This window comes from Serinus canaria, chromosome 3 (genome assembly GCF_022539315.1).
Source record: "Serinus canaria isolate serCan28SL12 chromosome 3, serCan2020, whole genome shotgun sequence".
Taxonomy (NCBI): domain Eukaryota; kingdom Metazoa; phylum Chordata; class Aves; order Passeriformes; family Fringillidae; genus Serinus; species Serinus canaria.
Window position 1 is genome coordinate 110392524 of NC_066316.1, and position 16400 is coordinate 110408923.

Genomic DNA, 16400 nt, shown 5'->3' on the forward strand with positions numbered 1-16400 from the left:
ATTCTCCAGTTCCAACCCCCCTGGCATGGGCAGGGAACCTATTTCCTGTTAGGCAGATCAAGAGACAGACAAGGAAAAAAATAATTTGCTTTTGAGAAAAATTAGAGATGATGGCCCTAAGCTTCATCTATCCAAGGACTTATTCTGGACTGTGCACCTGACATCAGTGGTTCATAATTAATTCCCTGTGTTGATGCTCCTATTCCAGAATCAGACGCGCCTTACTCCAAATTAGCTCAATCCACCTGGGACCCTGCCACAAAACCAGGTTAAGAAATTAGCACAAAGCAGCTGAGCTTTGGTAATCTACTGGATAGGCAGGAGAATCTATGGAAAATGCAAAGGAATTCAGCTTCATTTTACATCCCAGAGAGGAGGAAAAATCCACGTAAAAATACCTGCCTTGGACTGAAAAACACACATGTGAGCAATACCCAAGCCTCAGCAGATGTGCAGTTGTATTTTAAATTGCAGTAATGTGATTTAGTGTAAGAGCCCCCAGCACCACTGGGAAATAGCAATTCTACTCTAAACTCTATTCCTGCTGCAACAAGAGTGATGTTTCCCCCCCGAAAATAAATCTGCACGGAAGATTTCATAGATGAGTAGCCTGACTGGGACAAGGAGTTGGGAGAGCTTTGTTCTGGGCTCAGGTCTGATACTTTATCCATTTTTTTAACCACTTGGTGTCTGATTTTAACTAATCACTAATTTAGACTTCCTTTATTTTTGCTGGTTTTTTTTTTTCCTAAAGCTGAAGAACTTTTAAATTTGAAACAAAATGAAACTTCATCTGAGGTACCATGAACACAAAGAACCAACAAAACTGAAAAACGCAAAACCAAACAAGCAAAACAAAAAAACCCAACAACCCAAAAAACAAAAGACACACACAATAAAGGAGCCTGTTTAATAAAGATGTTGCATAATTGGTATAATCAGAGATTCAGTATTTTGTGTTGGAAGGGTCCTTAAAAATCATCCAGTTCCACCCCCTGCCATGGGCAGGGACACCTTCCACTGTCCCAGGGTGCTCCAAACCCTGTCCAGCCTGGCCTTGGGCACTTCCAGGGATCCAGGGGCAGCCACAGCTTCTCTGGACACCCTGTGCCAGGGCCTCACCACCCTCACAGCCAAGAATTCCTTCCCAATATCCCATCTATCCCTGCCCTCTGGCAGTTTGAAGCCATTCCCTGTGTCCTGTCCCTCCATCCCTGGTCCCCAGTCCCTCTCCAGCTCTCCTGGAGCCCCTTTAGGCTCTTGAAAGGGGCTCTGAGCTCTCCCTGGATCCTTCTCCAGGTGAGCACCCCCAGCTCTCCCAGCCTGGCCCCAGAGCAGAGGGGCTCCAGCCTTTGGAGCAGCTCTGTGGCCTCCTCTGGACTCATTCCAGCAGTTCCAATGCATTTTCCTTCTGGAAGCTGCCTTAGCCAAGGACCCCGGGGTGTCTGAGCTCTGATGGGGGTGGTGCATATTTGGGGTTTGTTTGGGTCAGTGATAATCCACTTCTTGTGTGTGGGCATCATTCCAGAGACCAAAGTGTGGAGCACACAGGTTGGGTATGCCAGGGATAACTGGATATTTTCTGTGGAATATTTAACTTACAGAACCCAAAATGTCAGTGCTGAACCCCTCTTTTCTCTGATGCTGCATCAGGTGTGCTTAGACCTGGGCAGAGAGACCTCATATTCTCCATCACCTGGAGTCTCCAACACCCTCGTGGGAAGGGGGTCTCCCTTTCTTGTTGCTTTCTTTGGCTTGCTGGGGCTGTGATATTGTTCTTTGGAAATTCCCCACTGGTATGAATTAAACAGAATTCCTGCCTGAGTGCAGGAAGGGGTTTTTTGGACATTCCCAGAGGAGATGGAAAGCAGAGTTTTGATTTATTCATGGAGAAAGGAGAAGTCCCATCAGTGAGTAATCTGGAATGCTGGAAACCTCTGCTCTACCCCAGAGGTTTCCAGCTCTGGAGCAGCATAAAGAAAATCCCTCTGCTTTTAGGGGAAAAAAAAGTGAAAGAAAAGAGAGAGGAAAGTCTTAAAAGTTCCTGAAAGTGGTTTGAGATATCAGCTGTTCAACCATTTCCATGAGCCACCTGCAGTCTCCAGCTGTATGGATGGATTAGGCAGTGCCAGGATGTGATTTTGGGCCAGTAGCATTGACTCAGGTGGTTCCCAGGAGAACTTTTGGAATTAGCACAGGGCAGGGATAATGATGGAGGGGTGGGACACTCATGAGGAAAATGTTTCTTCACGGTCTGAAGCCCAGTCTAGGCTTTGCTCTAAGAAATGGCAGGAGCTGCACTACCCAGAGAGCTTTGGAGCAGCACCAGGATTAGGGGAATACAAAATAAGTGAAGTTAGGGAGGGGAGCTCTCTGTAAATCATCTGTCTGCTGCCCCTGTGATGTGACCAAGTGAGACAGCTCAGGTCCCCAGGGAGGCTGGCACCAATGTGGCCTGGGGTGAGCTCCTGGACTGCAGCAGGGTCAGACCTTCTGCACAGCCACCCTGGGGCTGAGGGACTGAGTCCCCCCGAGATCAGGCTGACCAGGGATCATTGTCACTTCTGGAACAGATGATGGTGAGGCTCTTCCCTTCACATTAACTTCCTCTTGATGTGCTCCCAGGGGGAATGATTATGGTGATGATGTTAATGTGCAGACACTAGCCAGGCTTTCTCAGCCAGGTCTGCAGTGAGGAGAGGGGCTCTGCTCTTTGGGGGAGGAGGTGTTGGTGGATGGAGCATCCCCAAGTGGTGGCAAGGCCACAGCTCTTCCCCCAGGAACTGCAAATTTGCCTTGCTGTGCTGGGATCCCACCTCTCAGGGATGCTCTTCCTCGAGGGTCTCTGGGCACCTCACAGCACAAGGTGATTGTGGCGATGCCTCAGGTTTTAGATTTTATATTTTTCAGATTCTGCACTGCTTTAGTGTGTAATTCTGAGCTTCATATTAAGAGATGGTGAGCTCCCTGCACAGAGTAGGGAGGCAAAACAATTCCTTCTCTAGCTGGGGACCAAGGACAAATGATCCAAATTTCAGGCCCAAGAGCATAAAGAACATGGACTAAAGAGAGAAGAACAAGAAGGATGGGACTTCATAACATAAAGCTGTAATTGGACAATTAACTCCAATATGCAAATGGACCAGAACTCATAAAAATGTGAGACCCCGTGGCCGGTTGTGCATTTTGTGGCCATTTTGGTTCATCTTGGGTGTAGCCCTGGCTGGGCTCTTGTGCTGCCCAAGGTGGATCCATTGTGGCCTTTTAATAAATCCCTACTTTATTCTTTAGCTCTGTCCAGCCTCTGTTCTAGGTCAGCCTTCACAAGGCACCAGTGGACAGGAGGGATGGTCTGACTGATCCTGCTCCCAGTACCACACGCTGGTTTTTCCTTGTGTTTTTCAGTGGAGTCTCTTTCCCTGGAGATCATTAAAATCCATCTGGACACAATCCTGAGCAGCATGGCCCCTCTCCCAGCACGTGTTCTGAAGGACAGCACAGGTGACCTTGTCACAAGGCCTTGTCTTAGTGGACAAAAATTGGACAAAACTTGAATGGCATCTCCGTTTTGACCCATCCCAAGGCAGAGCAGCTTCCAGAGGAAGTGGCAGGTGTGCAGTGTGTTCAACTACTTCTGTCCAGGGAAAACTCAACAGCAGGGAACAACAGAATCCCAGGATGGTTTGGGTTGGAAGGGAACTTAAAGGATGCATTCCAACCACAACAGCTTTGCTGCCCTGTGAAGGCTGACCTAAAACAGAGACTGGACAGAGCTAAAGAATAAAGTAGGGATTTATTAAAAGGCCCCAGTGGAGCTTCCTTGGGCAGCACAAGAGCCCAGCCAGGGCTGCACCAGGGACGAACCAAAATGGTCACAAAAATGGACAGCCAGTCACAGGGTCTCTCACTTTTATAAGTTCTGGTCCATTTGCATGTTGGAGTTAATTGTCCAATTACAGCTTTATGTTATGAAGTCCCATCCTTTTTGTTTTTCTCCCTTCAGTCCACGCTGTTTGTGCTCTTGGGCCTGAAATTTGGATCATTTGTCCTTGGTCCCCAGCTAGAGAAGGAATTGTTTTGTCTCCCTACTCTGTGCAGAGAGCTCACCATCCCCTCATATGAAGCTCAGAATTACACACTAAAGCAGTGCAGAATCTGAAAAATATAAAATCTAAAACCTGAGGCATCACCTTCACTATCCCATCTTGCTCCAAGCCCTGTCCAACTTGGCCTTGGACACTTCCAGGAATCCAGGGGCAGCCACAGCTTCTTCTCTGTGCCAGGGCCTCACCACCCTAACAGGGGAGAATTTCTTCCTCACATCTAACCTAAATCTCTCCTTTTTTAGTTTAAAATCATTTCCCCTTATCCTATCACTAGTTTCCCATATAAAAAGTCCCTCTCCCTCTTTTCCTAAGTGTCTTCTAGGCACTGGAAGTGGCCCCGAGTTCTTCCTGGAGCCTTATGCAGGCTGGACACCCCCAGCTCCCTCAGCCTATTCCTCAGGGAATATGACAAACACTCTTTACCCCTGGGAGAGGGAAAATGTCATTACCTGTCTGTCTAATTGTGGGGTTTGCTCCTTGTGTCTCCCAGCTCCAGCAACAGCCTCCTCCCACATGGAAGGTGGGAAGGGGGGTGGACAGGGCTGATAACTGAGAGCACATCATGGCTGGAAATAAAGGGCCTTAAATGACATCTGTCACAGCTCTGAGGCCACAGCTGCAGGTAAAGGACCAAGAAATATCTCTGAGAGCTCAGTAACACAGGCAGTAGGTTCTTTGTGAGTGTCTCACAAGGTGCAGTGAAAATGTCTTTGGTTTTGTAAGGGCTGTGCCAAAAACCTGTGATAATGTGTGTGGTAATAGCTTTTATTAAAAAATCTTTTAAAAATAAGGATTAATACAACCTATACTTTCAGGGCCGGATTTTGCAGGGCTGGGCTATCTCAGCTCCCACTGAAATCAGCAAGGATTATACCTCCAAAATCAGTGAAGGAGCAGAGTTGCTGATTCTGAGAGCTTTGGAAATGCTCATCCCTCACGTATTTTTGGCTAAGCAGGCAAATAAATAAATATCTTAAAAAAAAAAAAAGAAAAAAAAAAAAGGAGCCATATCCCCAAAAGCCCAGTTCTTTCTCCCATCCTTCCTTGAGGGCAGAGAGGAGAGAATAATTTCCATAATCCTGCCCCCAGCCTGGAGGGACACAAATGATACCAATGGATTTACATCTCTCATCAAGGAGAGCACCTGGATCCCTGTTTCTCAAGAATGCAATGTCAAGGGATGCTCCTCCACCACGTTTCCCCCTCCCACAGCAAAACCATGGGATGAAAAGGATCCAGCTTCTGCTTTCTGTTCCTACTGCATCTCTCAAAATGCTTTTGCAGCCCTCCCAGCCCCAGGTGAGCCAAGGGGACAGGTGGGGAGGGAAGAGGGGAGTAACAAATTCCTTTCAGACAGCTCCAACAGGCAGAGCAGGAGCCTCAGAGCATGGAGATGCCTTGGCTGGAGCAAAAAGAGGCTTTCAGGGCATGACACAAGTAGGTCATCCTGCCTCCCACTCCTTGCATGGTGGCAGGAGCAGAGGGGAGAGGGAAGGAGCCTCACCCACTTTCTGCTGCCTGCAGGGATTGTGGAGATGCCACTTCCACCTGGCCCCGGGAGCATGAACAGAGCCAGGGCCAGGGCCTGCTCTGCCCTGAGCACCAGCACAGCAAAAGCCTTTAATGCTCCTGAAATGGAACAGTTTCAGCCCTAAACTCATTCTCTGCAGGGCAGCCAGGGTGAGCACAGCTCTGCTGCCTCGGGCAGGAAAACAGCCTTAGGATACTTTGTGTGTCTGCAGCTTGGCTTCCTCTGCTCCATGTGGGCTATTACACCTCTCTTTTTCATTTTTTTTTTTTTTGTTTTGTTTTTTTGTGTTTTTTTTTTTTTTTTTTTTTTGGTATTTTTATCTTCCCATTTGGATATTTTTCCTGTCTTGGAGGGGTCAAAGTTGTTAATGCCAACCTGGCTGGTTTGGCTTTCTCTTCCCTGCTCCTGGAGACTGTCCATGCTCTGTGACCACATTGCAAGGGACCAACTTCCAGGGGGAAGAGAGTCTTGTTCCTCAGCCTTCCTCCTGAGCTGGTGCCCAATTCCCTGTGGAAAGCAGGTTTGTGGAATTTCTCTGCATTTTTTCCTTGCTATCAAACTTTTGACACTCTTTCCAAGCAGGGCTGCCTGCCTTTTTCTTTGCAAGGTGTTCCTGGAGCCCACATTCCCATCTGGATTTGGACTGCATGGCTTTGACTGGACACACTGCAGGCATTTCCCAGAATCACAGAAGATTTCAGTTTGGAAAGGCCCTCAGGAGATTGCTCAGTCAAGTCCCTCATTTTTAATTTCAGTCCCAAAGTCACCAAATAGGTGTGGCTTGGGAATTGCCATTGGCCCCACTCCTACTCAGGTCCTGTGTCACTTTGTCCCCAGCAATGCAGGGATAAAAATATCTGTGTTTTCCTTGCACATGGCCCAGTGTAAGGTTCCCTGCCCATGGCAGGGGAGTTGGAATGAGATGATCTTTAAGGTCCCTTCCAACTGTAACCACTCTGTCACTCTGTGATCGTTCCCATCCATGTTCATCTCTGCAGTTGGCCTCAGTTCTTCTTCCCATGCCTGTATGGATTGATTCCCTGGCAGTCTCCTGGCTGCCTTAATCTCTCCATGCTGCCTCTTCAGATTGCCTTCCTGGCTGCTGGGCTGTTTCCCTGTTAATTAGGCATTTCCATGCTGCCAGTCTGGTCCTGCTGCCTCCTGCCACCATGTTCCATGTAATACCTGCTGGAATGCAGCAGGGAGGGGCTTCAGAACCCAAAGATCTATTTATTAAATGAACTATTTAGAGAAATGCTGGAGCCTGGGTGGCAGCACCAAGGCCTGAGAAGCCACATAAGCTCTGTGTCCTGTGGTAATTCCCCTCCTCTCTGGTCATCCTGCAGCTGAAAGCACCACCTCTTGTATTTTGGTAGCATCTGAGCACTTTGCATACTTAATATAATAATATACATATATTATTATGTTATTTATATTATTATAATATACATATATTAATAAATTCATCCTCCTGGCACTCAGGATCTTATTGAGGGTGGGACAATATTGTTGGTCCTTCATTCCTAACCAAGGAGCCTTTGGAGACAAATGGCCACCACACCATCATTCTCAAGCCAGTTAATTTTGTTAAGTTAATTTTTTGTTAATTTTTGTTAAACTATATTTTGTTAAGTTAATTTTGTTTAATTCAGCCACGTGGGAAGTTTGGCAGGACATAAACTTTTGTGGTGATTTAGCCCTTTCTTTCCCCACCAACCTCCTGCTTGTGTGCTTCTCCCTCTGGTCACACCTTGTCTGCCACCAAGGGGAATCCCAAGGCAAGCAGGGACGGGGAAATTCCCCATTTGTGTACAACAGCGTGGATTGATTTAGTCTGGCTCACTAAATAAACACCAGGGACATCCCGTGCCCTAAAAGGGCTGCTTAATTTATCAAGTTCAATCACAACAAGATCCCAGCTGCTGAATTGGCAAAATTCAGCCTGGAAGTCAATGCAGGACCAGGAACTTGCAAGCAACACGGGGACACAAACAGGATCAGTCATTTCTCTGCTAAAGAAATGAGATATTTTTCAGTCTGCCTCTAAAGGCAGCTGGGAGTTTGGTCACCAAGGGGTGTAGATGGTCTGAAACTCACAGCTGTGTCCAGAGTGCCCAGCAAGGCTGATTTCAGGCTCCTTTTCAGGGGATGGAAGAGGTTTGTTTTAAATAGGAACTGCCATGGGCTGGGTTAAACTTGCTTTCCTAGTTGGTCTCAGTGAACACAGCCCATATTTATGTTATCAATCAACATGTTTGTGTTATCAATCAACCACTGTCCAGGTTCACTGACCAGTGTCCTTTCCAAATCCACCCTTTCAAGTAATGTATTAAATCTTTAGGAGACTTGTCTTGCCCAGACAACCCAAATGAGCTTTATTAGCTAACTGCCAATAATCCTGTGCTTTCCACAGAAACAGGAAATCCAGGCAGGACTTTCCTGGAAATCACACACAGAATCACAGAATATCCTGAGTTGGAAGGGACCCACAAGGATCACCAAGTCCAGCTCCTCCTGTTCTCATTGATCTCCTTAGATCAGTCTTCCTGTGTGACCTGCCCTGAAAATCTCATTCCCATTGGATGCTTCCAGATTTCCTTCAACCTTTATTTTCCACTGGGAGAGCTACCCCAGAGGATGAGCCATCTCCTCCACACAGCTAAGTCCTGCCTATGCCATCAGCTGCCTCAAAGACCAAGCTTAGGATCTCTTTGCAGACATTTCCAATTCCATATTGGACTGTATTTCTGGGAAGTCATGGTCCAAAAGCCAGGCATGACCTCACTAATAGCCACTGTCACCACTCACTAATTACTATCAGCAGATTTAAATCTGCCAGCTCTGGGCAGTGGTGACTTCTGGGGACTCACCCCCGCTCTGTGTCCAGCCAACTCTCCCAGGCACTGCTGTGGCTTTTCTCGTGATCCCACTGGATTTTCCCGAACACCCCTTATACTTGCCAGTTATTGGCTGCCTCCTGAGGTTGGGTTTGAGTTATTTGGGATGCCCAGTCCAGGGAACACCAGAATTGGGCATCCCAAATAACTCAAACCCAGGGCACGCACAGGCGGCTGCCACCGCTCCGCTCCTGCTCCCTGAGAGCCTCTGCTTTGCAGCCCCATTAATGACCATAATTATTTCCCTAAGCATAAATTGTTCCTAATGACTGCAGTCATTTCTAGCGTGAGAGCACAGCAAATGGTGCATCCATGGCACAGGATGAAGCCAAGGCACAGACCTATCAAACCCTGTGGAATGTCAGGCATGCATTATTTACAGGGGCTGGGTCTCTCCCCTTGCTGGTTTGGAGGTTCAAAAAGTTTGTCACTTCTCCTTGGCCCTTTCTGGCTGTGATCACTGATGGTCCTGGTCTGTGCTTCACTGCCCCACTGCTCAAAATTAGATATTTTGCTCCAGTGGAAGAGACTCAATGTGTCTCTTTCAACTGCTGGTCACTGAGTGGTTTGTAAAATTATCAGATATTTCAAGAGAATCTGCCAAATCAAATTTGTCTCAAATAATTCAGCACTCCAAGCTGTAGATTATAGGTAGCCTCCTTCTTTGAAAACTACAAAGCTTTGTTTTTTTCATGCCCATCACTCCATTTAATCACCACTCTTTTAGTCTCTGCTTTGGGGCTCTGTCAGAAGTATCTGCCGCTCCAGCAGAATGGAAGTCTTGGGTTTAATTTTCTTAGAAGACTTCATCACACATGATTAACTCATTTGTAGTCTTAATTAGACCGTGATCCTGGATGACTATTGAAAGATCTATAAGCTGATATTAGATTATTGGAGTAGTTAATTGTGCCCTGGGCACAGGCACCAAGGATTGACTCTGCAAAGCACTGAAGGCAGAAACACCCACGGTACTGCTACAGCATCCAGGTTAGGGACAGGGCTGACTGACAGCCAGTGACTTCTGCTCCTGAGATGTCATCACCACCCAGGATTTGTGGTTTTTTCTCAAGCTCCAGCATCCTGAAATCACATCGTTATTGGAGAGTCTTTGCTTCCATTAAAATGGTATTTCTCTCCGTCACACTTCAGAAAAGCAGTTCAAGTAGTGCCTGTGAGCTCAAAATTTAAATAAAAAATCTGTGGCATTATTCCCAATGCCATCCATTGGCAGAGGGAAAGGTTTCCCAGGAGCTGGGGTTAACTGCACTCTCTGTGCAGGACTAGAAGTCCCAGGGAAGCAGGAGGCTGTGTCTCAGAGGAGCTCTCTGGGTCTGAGTGACTCTCAGACAGCACAGCCCTGAGGCTCCTGGTGCTGTCACAAGAGGTCTCAGCTGTCACTTGTGGGGGCAGGTGCCCTTCCAGCCCTGCTGCTGACTGGGAGTGTTGTGGCTGTGGTGGCTGAGCTGGGTCTGGCTCAGGAGTGGGCAGAGGTGTCCATGTGTGTGTCCATGTGATGCCTTGTGAAGAGACTGGACAGAGCTAAAGAATAAAGTAGGAATTTATTAAAATGCCTCAATGGATACACCTTGGGCAGAACAAGAGCCCAACCAGGGCTACACCAAGATGAACCAAAATGGTCACAAAAATGGACAGCCAGTCACGAGGTTTCACACTTTTAAAAGTTCTGGTCCATTTGCATATTGGAGTTAATTGTCCAGTTACAGCTTTATGTTATGAAGTCCCATCCTTCTTGTTTTTCTCTCTTTAGTCCATGATCTTTATGCTCTTGGGCCTGAAATTTGGATCATTTGTTCTTGGTCCCAAGCTAGAGAAGGAATTGTTTTGTCTCCCTACTCTGTGCAGAGAGCTCACCATCCCTTAATATGAAGCTCAGAACTACACAGTAAAACAGAATCTGAAAATCACAAAAGCTAAAACCTGAGGCATCACATGTGTAGGTGCCTGCACCAGGCTTGGGACAGGGTTTGCCAAGTGCTTGTGCACCTTTGGAACAGATTCCCAGATGTGTTTCCTGGCTCTGAGGCCAATTACTGCAATCTGGCCATGCCCTTACTGCCGTGTTTCCCATCCCTCGTGTCCTTTCATCCTTCCCCAAAGAGCATTCCCATCCACTCTGCCAGCTGGGAACTGTCCCCCTTCCAGGCCACCTCCCAAACCAACCTCAGGATTCATTTCTTGGTTTTGCTTCTTGTTGGGGGCCAAAATACTGCTAGGAACAGGTTGTCCAGAGCAGCTGTGGCTGCCTCTGGATCCCTGGAATTGTCCAAGGCCAGGTTGGACAGGGCTTGGAGCAACCTGGGATAGCGGAAGGTGTCCCTGCCTATGGCAGGGGGTGGAATGAGGTGATCTTTAATATCCCTTCCAATCCAAACCATTCCATGATTCCACAGACATTTTAATGAGCCAGATCACCAAACTGCAGTGCCAGTTTCCTTGGAATTATTCCGGGGAGATATTTACTGGCTCTGAAGCCTGACCTACCCAGCTGAGTGATGGACAGGCTGGAGAAGGGGCTTCCATCCATCAGGATGGTTAGAAAGGGACTTAGGCAAAGCAGAGACTGCACAAAGGAGGACAACAGGCAGCTGCCACAACTCCTACTCCTTCCCAACACAACTTTCCAGGAACTGGGGTTGAAAGGCAGATCTGGGGCCACGTCCAGGTCATGCCCGCGGGCTCAGCTGACAGCACAGTAACACCCTGTGCAGAGACCTTCATAGCATAAAGCTGTAGTTGGACAATTAACTCCACTATGCAAATGGACCAGAACTCATAAAAGTGTGAGACCCCGTGACTGGTTGTCCATTTTGGGTTCATCTTGGGTGCAGCCCTGGCTGAGCTCTTGTGCTGCCCAAGGTGTGGGGAGTGCAGAGGCTCTTCTGAGGATCCCAAACTGCATCACCCTGCTCACCTCGCTCTACCCACGAGTACCTCTGTCCCTTGGGATGTCACATCCCTGCCTGGAGGGAGGTCCAGCTGCTCAGGACACAGCCAGGCAGGGAGGCTGCTGCTCCACCTGCCTCTGGAGCATATTGGAATATTTACCAATATTGCCAGATGGGATGTGCCTGAGCTTGTCTGGCCCTTGCTGCTGAACCAAATAGCAGCACTGTGGTGTTTTAGCCCAGAGACACTTTTGGCTGGCTGGATGCTGCAGCTGAGCACGGGGAGGCAAGTCCAGGCATGCAGGAGCTCTGGTGTCTGTGGGATGAAGCTTCCCCCATAACAGGGTGTGCTCCTTGGATTTACCTCTGATGGAGAAGCCTTTAGGTGGTCTCAGGCTCTCTAGCTGGTCAGAGTGACCCCAAGGTACGTTAGAAAGTCTCTTTTCCCAGCCTGGTGGTCAAAGAAGGAGTCAGAACTCTTCATTTCTCAGTCTCAATGTTGTTTATTGTATCTTATCTATAAAATTCTTCGTCCTGTCCAGCTGAGGTCTGCTCAGCAAGACAGTCAGAGGCACTCTGCCTGCCCCCAGGGCTGTGTTATCTTTTTAGAATAAATACAATGTGTATGATATTTACAATTACTTTCCAATACCTATCACCTGTGTTAGACAGTGAGCTTGTACTCTAAACCAATCCAAAAGTGCCACCATCACCCAGAAGATGGAGGCCAAGAAGAGGAAGGAGAAAGGCTGGACATGCCCAGATCCCTCCATCTTGCCCCCTGAACCCCCATTCTAAAAACCCCAAAAATCTATTTTTCACCCTCTGATAAATTCACCATCATTCTGCTGAAACTGTCGTGGCTGGCAGATCTTCATATCAGGTTGGTAATTTGCTCCATGGGTCATAATCAAAACCACAAGCATCCTGGGCTCTGTGCCAGGGTCTTGGAGCCCTCTCGAAGGGGTCCTGGCAGTCCAGGACAGCCAGAGGGATGTCTTGAATTCCAACAGGTCGTGGTGAAGGAAAGGAGTCAGTTCTGATGGAGGGTTTTGATCCAGAGCTTTATTCTGGCCCACAGGTCTCTGAATGCAGCAACTCCTCCAACAGAACTCCCCAAACCACGTGGTTGCTGCTCCTTTTAACCCCGGGGAGAGGGGCAGGGAAGGGGTGGGGAGCCACCAACCAGGTACAGGAGAGGAGGTCTCAAGGGACAAAGGACACCTGGATGGCCCAATGTCCCCCCAGGGATAGAGGGAATCTCCTTTGAATCTGCCAATCACTGGACACCCTTCTGGAATGCCAGGACTGACAGACAGTGCTGGGCAGGGGCCAGGGAGGGGAAAGGAGAGGTGACTGACACACCTGGGAGGGAATTATCAGGGGAGGGAGCCGGGGTTCTGAGGTAAACCCTGAAATCAGAACGCAACAGGAGCAGGGCTGGTTCCCTGCCCTGATCCACTGCAGGCAGGGCTAAACCCCGGGGTCAGGCAGGAGGTGGGAATGATCCCATGGATTTCCTCAGCCCGACAGCGTTAATATGATCCACTCTGCTCTGGCAGGGGGAAAACATGGGGGCGGTGCAGCTGAACATTGAGATTCTGAAAAGGGTGATGGAGAATTTAATGGATCTTGGCGGCTTAATGCTCCATTTTTCTTGTGATTCCCCCTCGTTTCTTATCTCTCGTATTTACATAAATTATGTGGACTCCAGGGAAGCTGCAAGGCATAGAAATTTAATCAACCTGAGTCTCAGGAGCCTGGTCAGTGTGCAGCAAAAGGAGGAAAAGAGGGGTGGAAAATGAAAAAAAAAATTTAAAAATAATTAAAAAATTAATAATAAATATATAAACTAAAATAAAAAATAAATTTTAAAATAAAATATAAAATAAAATTAAAACTAAAATAAAATATAAAAATAAAATGAATAGACTAGAATAGAATAGACTAGAATAGAATAGAATAGAATAGAATAGAATAGAATAGAATAGAATAGAATAGAAATAGAAAGAAAATAAAATAAATAGAAAGAAATAAATAATCAGAGCACAGGATGTGTCACAGGGACTGTTAATAACACCAGCCCTGAGCCACATTCAGCAAGGAGTTGGATTTCAGGAGCGGGGAAGGGATGACATCACCTTTTGCTGCACACAGATTTTCTTGCAAGCAGGAGGGATCTGGCAGGTGAACAACAGCCAGGGAGGCACTTCCACCCCTCTCAACCCGGCGCTGCAGCTCTTCCCCTTCAGGGATGCTGGTCGGGACATCCTGGTGTGGGATCTCCTTTTGTCATACCCATCCCCCGGGGCCAGGCTCCTTTTTCCCCCCCAGTCCTTCAGCAGTGCTGCTGGAGGAGGGGTTGGATGAAAGGGTTTGGAAAGAAGTCGTTGCAGGATTGCCCAGCTCCTCCTCGCAGGATGACATAATGCCTGCTGTGGTCTCTGAACTCCTGGTTTGCTGCTGGGCTGCAGCGTGGAGAGAGGCAAACCCACATCTTGCTCAAGGCTGAATTCAAGCACGGTGGAAATCCAGGAGTAAACCTGGAGGAAGAGGGATCCATCCCTGATTTTACTACACGATTTTAAGGGCTCCTGCTCTCTCCATGTTCAGCAGGCAGACCCTCCCCTTCCCAGTGCAGCTCACCCTCTGCTTTAGGATATTAAAAAATAAAAGTTCCTTTGTTTCAGGGGGATTTTTCCATTTCATTTTGAGCTAAATGCTGACGTGGGAGATTGAAACACTTGATTTGTGAAATGTCAGTCGAAAATTCTTGCACTTTTCTGCTCTTTCTTTGATGCCATTTTATTTGTAATGCAAAACTGATACCAAAATTCACACACTTTGCTTCCCTTTTTCCATTCAGCCATTTTTTTCAGTCAAGAATTGTTGGATACTAAAAAGAGGAGAGATTTAGATGAGATACTAGGAAGGAACTGTTCCCTGTGAGGGTGGGCAGGCCCTGGCACAGGGTGTCCAGAGAAGCTGTGGCTGTCCCTGGATCCCTGGAAGTGTCCAAGGCCAGGTTGGACAGGGCTTGGAGCAGCCTGAGACAGTGGAAGGTGTCCCTGCCCATAGCAGGAGGTGGAATGGGATGATCTTCAAGGTCCCTTCCAACCCAAACCCAAATCCCAAACCATTCTTGAATTCCATGACTCCTTCTCCAAGAGTCTGGGATGTTCAGATGAAACAAAAGGAAAGGCTTTTCACAGGAGATTGTGCAGCATTGGAAGAGGCACTCAGGGAAGTTGGGAATCTCCATCTTTGTGCAGGCTCTGGAATCATGGATGTTGCCAAGCCCTGGCTGACCTGCTCAGGTGGTGGCCACAGATGGTCAGAGAGAGCCCTCCAGATTTTTCAATACTTCTCTGATTCTCTGCAACCCCAACCAGACAGGAGATCTGCTTTCCCACCTGAATATTTCACTGCACAAAGCCAAGAGGGTGCCAGAAAACCTTTGCAGTCCCCTTATCAACCAAAGCTGGTGTGTGAGCCAAGGAAGATGTGAGGATTCAGCTCTGGGGGTTTAGGGCTGCTCCCTGTTACTGATCCTGCCCTTCCCCTGCCTGCCTCACCCCTCTGCCAGCAGGATCAGCCCCAGGAATTCTTTGGGAAAGTCCCATTACATTCCTTCCTGTTCCTTTGCTGCTGACAGGGTGGGAGATCACCCTGGCTGTCAGTGCTGAGGACAGCTTTTATGGGATGCTGGGCTTATCACAGCTCACCTTACACATGGTGACAAGCTGCAGTGGCTGCATGATCCACCTGAGAGCCAGATAGCCCTGCACAAGGGGGACAGGGCCAGGTTATGAGTCATTAAATCCAGGGATACTCCTGGCCAGAGTGTGGAAGGGGGGCATCCCTCCCTGCCTTGCCCATGAGCTGCACTGCCTGCTGCCAAACTGCTCAGGGAATTGGGTCTGGAGCCCAAAATTCTGCTCCAAAGTCCATGGAAGCAGGAATAGAGCTTCACTGGAACCAGGGGAGGGATTTTTTAACAGTTCATTGTGTTAAATGAGCCAGCTGAAGAGGGGCTGAGGAAACCTTGTCTTGAGTGGAGGGCTTTTTTTTTTCCCTGTTCCTTTTTCTCCTGAAAAAAATCCATCTTTAAGGCTGTTAGAACACTGCATCCCATTTATTTGTGTGGATAGAGTTGGTCCATGACTGACAGAAGAGCAGAGACAGAAGCTCCACTGTAGTGGGAGGGGGCAGGCATTGGATCAGCTACCCAGGGAAGTGGTGGAATCCCCACTGGAATCCCTGGAAGTGTCCAGAAGGTGTCACGAGGGGGACATGGCTTGGTGGTGAACACAGCAACGCTGGGCTAAAGGTTGGACTCAAAGGAAAACAAGAGTCACCTCAGCAGAAGAAAATCTCCAAAATGGAGGCACATTTCTGAGCATTCCCTTGAGTTCCTTCACAGTTAATGGAGGGACACCTGTGCCTAAGGAGCACAAGTGGATTTATCCCAGCTGGTCACAGGAAGGACCTGGGGCAAACACCTGAGAACCAGGCACATGTTTTACTCACCTAAAGTTCAGCTCAGCTCAGCTCATTGCACTATTCATCTCTTGCTGCTTTTTCAGCTTTAGCATTTTGCTTATTTAAAGGTGCCTTGCAATACAGGGACTCTTTAAATCTCATCCATTTCCATCCCCTGCCATGGGCAGGGACACCTTCCACCAGACCAGGTTGTTCCAAGCCCCATCCAGCTTGGCCAAGACGTGTCCAGCACCACATTGGCTTGGTCCCTTAGCCTGATAAGCAGTGACAACCAAGGACATTTGGTGGCCCCTTCAACCAGGAGCCAAACTTGGACCCCAGATCATTCCTGAGGTGTGATTTCACTGGCACAATGCACCAAAGCCTGGGCTTTTCCAAATGTTTGCAGTGATTTATCTCCTGCAATATAAAGAACAGCTTCGTACTGTAGTTTTCTTCAAAAGTTTAATTAAAA

At 47.9% G+C, this 16400-nt stretch overlaps 1 protein-coding gene across 1 annotated transcript in view; it reads left to right on the top strand.

The window, feature by feature from the left end:
* Positions 1-16400, top strand: part of XKR6 (XK related 6) — a 173495-nt gene that overhangs the window by 103108 nt on the left and 53987 nt on the right. The window lies entirely within an intron of this gene.